Raw genomic sequence first — 3,994 nt, forward strand, 5'->3', positions numbered from 1 at the left:
TTCACGGTGTCCTTCGCAAAGTGTGGGTGAGTTATTACTGGAATCATGGCCAAATTCCTACCCTAACTACTGTTGAGAAGGCAATGGCAAACCACCCAGCATCGCCCTTGCTCAGGACGCTGGTTTGGCTGCACCACCACTCTGTGAAAAGAGAGAGAGAGAGAAAGAGAGAGAAAGAGAGAGTGAGAGAATGAGAAAGAGAGAGAGAGTGAAGGAGAGAGAGGGAGAAAGAAAGAGAAAGACAGAGAGAGAAAGAGAGAGAGAGTGAAAGAAAGAGAGAGAGAGTGAAAGAGAGAGAGAGAGAGAGAAAGAAAGAGAGAAAGAGAGAGAGAAAGAGAAAGAAAGAGAGAGAGAGAGAGTGAAAGAGAGAGAGAGAAGAGAGAAAGAAAGAAAGAGACAGAGAAAGAGAGAGAAAGAGAAAGAAAGAAAGAGAGAGAAAGAGAAAGAAAGAGAGAAGAGAGAGAGAGAGAAAGAGAGAGAGAAGAGAGAAAGAAAGAAAGAAAGAAAGAGAAAGAGAGAGAAAGAGAAAGAAAGAGAGAGAGAGAAAGAGAGAGAAAGAGAAAGAAAGAGAAAGAGAGAGAGAGAAAGAGAGAGAAAGAGAAAGAAAGAGAGAGAGAGTGAAAGAGAGAGAGAAAGAAAGAAAGAGACAGAGAAAGAGAGAGAAAGAAAGAAAGAGACAGAGAAACAGAGACATTTCGTTCCTCTTTATTACTGGGATGTCAGTGTACATGATGAAAAGTCATATGACACATTTCATATAAATAAGGATTGGGGTTACATGAGAGCAAGGACTAGAATTTACAAATGAACTTGGAGGACACCATCAACCAAGCTGCAAAGGGATTCCTACACGCACCATCGCTGTGAGAAGAGTGTACATTCAATGAATTCAAGCTCCAGATGTAAACGAGACGTAACTAGACCTTTGAAAATCATAAAAACATCATCATCAGATAAAAGTAGTGCACGAATGGTTTGCATTTTGTGCTTTCTTGATAAATAAATAGCAAGTTTTGCCTCCACAAACAGATAGTTGGCTAAAATACATTCTTCTTTGCACCGGTAAGAAATATTAAAGCCAAATATATAAACACAATGTGTGAAAACCAAGCCTAGCCCTTCAATCACACGTGATAAAACTGAAAAAAGAGGACCCAACCTCGTACATTCAATAAAAGCATGAAAAACAGTTTCAGGGACATCACAGAAGGGACACATTTCCGAGTTGTCAGGGCATATGCGGTGAGATAAAACGTTTGAAGATAAAATAGAATGTGCCAGTCGCCATTGCAGGTCCCCAGTGCGTTTGACAATGGGTGCCCTATACATGGTGAGCCATTTGATTGTTGCGGCAGCGCCAATTTGGAGCAGAGGTCTCCAGTGTGTTTGTGGTTCTGTCGGTTTACAGGGAACAAGAATTCCAACACACATGGAATAGACAGAGGATTTCTCCATTGTATTAAAAGGAATAAGACCTTGGAAAGAAATTAAAAGTTTTGGAAAGGGGCATTGGGACAAAGGACGGTTAGCTTCCACCAGTGGGTCCCATTTTAGCCCGGTTTGTTTTAAAAGACGTAAAATCAGAGAGAAGAACCTCCCAATGACTCTGATAGAACGAACACCAGTAGCCACAGCAACGTCAGCTGCTGACTTCCATTTATGGAGAAAAGGGTCTCGAAAGTTTTTGACCTTAGTGCAATCAATATCAATGAATTTTTGCATAAAGGATCGGTCACTACAGACCCCTTTAAAAACTGGGTTTAAAAAGACTGGCTCATTTAAAAACATTGGGAGGGAATAATCACATGTATCACGCTGAAACTGAATCGCCTGCCATGCTTCCAGCATGCTCCTGTAGAACAGGGGGACCAAAGTTAAGTCAACGCTCTTGATGTTGATGAGGAAGAGTTGCTGGTCAAAACCAAGTTTCCCGGCTTGCCTAAGTAGGCAGTGAGCAAAAGCTTTCCACGGGACATCCGTGTACAGAAGCCGGCGTAGTGAGAGGCGAAAAGCCATCACCTTATTGTTGACATTGACCAACCCCTGTCCACCTTCAGCAACGGGCAGGCTTAGCACGCCTGACCGGAGCCAGTGTTTCCCCCCCAAAAAAAGTCAATAAAAACACTTGAGAGTTTTTTAAAGAATAAAAGCTGGGGCTTGTAGTGCCTTAAGCTTATGCCACAGCATTGATGCCGCAAGATTGTTTATTATCAGGGTGCGACCCCGATAAGAGAGCTGATTTCGTAAACCTTTCCATTGTAGAAGCCGCTGCTCAGTTTTAGTTATGAGTGTTTCCCAGTTCTTCGAGACGAAGTCCGGAGTGCCAAGAGAGACTCCGAGATAGTGTATCCCGTCTCGTGCCCACACAAGCTGGCCGGGCAAGGTTGGAGGAGGGGCGTCACTTTGCGGACCCAAGTAGAGAGCATTGCTCTTGAGCCAGTTGATTTTTGCAGAGCTTGCTGAGCTAAACTCCTGGACACAATGAACCAAGGAAGAAACATCTTCATCAGAGCGAACAATTACGCACAGGTCATCTGCGTAGGCAATTGTCTTGACCGGGTTTACTGCTGGAAGGGGGTCGAAACCAAGAAGGCACGCACGCAATCGAATAAGCAAAGGCTCAACTGAAAGGGAGTACAAAAGACCAGACAAGGGGCACCTTTGGCGAATTCCTCTACAAACAGAGAAAGGCTGGCATAAAATATTATTTACTTTTAACAAACTAAAAGTATTATTGTACAATAATTTAGTGTAAGAGATAAAAAATTTCCCTGATACCAAAGCCCCGTAAAACAGAAAAGAGATAAAAATGATCAATTGCATCAAAACTTTTTCCTGGTCGAGGAAAACCAAACCAACATTCCTTTGTTCAGCGATTCAAATAGCGATTGAATTTGAATCAGCGATTCAAATATCGATAATGTCGCGAACGATAAAAATACTATCATGTATCGTCCTTTTGGGAATGCAGTAGGATTGGTCGGGGTGTACAATCTCCCCAATCACCGGCTTGAGGCGGTTTGCAAGAGCTTTGGAAAATATTTTATAGTCTGTACAAAGTAACGAGATTGGACGCCAGTGTTTCAAGTTCTGAAGGTCTCCTTTCTTGGGAATGAGGGCAAGTACAGCCCTGCGACAACTGAGGGGTAGCGAGCCAGATCGCAAGCTGTCGTTTAAAAGACCAAGTAGTTCAGGACCCAAAAGATTCCAAAAGGCCCGGTAGAGTTCCATTGGGATCCCATCTAAGACTGACGCCTTGCCAGTAGGTAAAGTTTGCAATGCGGAAAAAAGTTCTTCCAAAGTAACTTCCACATCCAACTGTTGGCGTGCCGTTTCAGACAAGGTGGGCAAAGAGGCAACCAGAGAGTCAATCATTCCGTGATCAATGTTCTTGGCACGGTACAAGTCAGAGAAATATTCCTTGGCGGAACCTCTGATACATTTTTGATCGTATGTCACTCCCCCTTCTTTTGTCCGAAGCGAGGTTAGTTGCTGGCTTCGTTTGGTTCATGTTTCCAATCCAAAGAAGAACTTAGAGGAGGTATCTAGAAAACACAAATTTTCCATTCGGAGCCGGACCAAAGCTCCTCTAGCTCGCTTTACACACAATTCAGCAAGAACGGCCTTTTTCTTAGCCAACAAATGGTTAGTCCGTTCAGCATTAGAAGCTGAAAGGTTGGATTGTAAAGTTAGAATCTCCTTTGTAAGCAGGGATTGAAGAGCAACATCATTCTTGGTATGAAAGGATCCGTACTGCTGGCAAAACATTTTAATCTGGACTTTGGCAATTGCCCCACCACTGTCCGAGGAGAGGGAAGGAAGCTTTCCGCAGGAGTAAGGTCTCCCAGAAGATTTTAAAAGCATCAATGAAACATTTGTCTTCCAGAAGACTAACATTGAATGTCCAATAAACAGCACCACGATTACAAATCGGGGAGAAAGTGCGAAGCACAACCATGTGGTGATCTGAGAAACCACTCGGGACAATACCAGT

This window comes from Myxine glutinosa, chromosome 11 (genome assembly GCF_964187855.1).
Source record: "Myxine glutinosa chromosome 11, kmMyxGlut1.1, whole genome shotgun sequence".
Lineage (NCBI taxonomy): Eukaryota > Metazoa > Chordata > Myxini > Myxiniformes > Myxinidae > Myxine > Myxine glutinosa.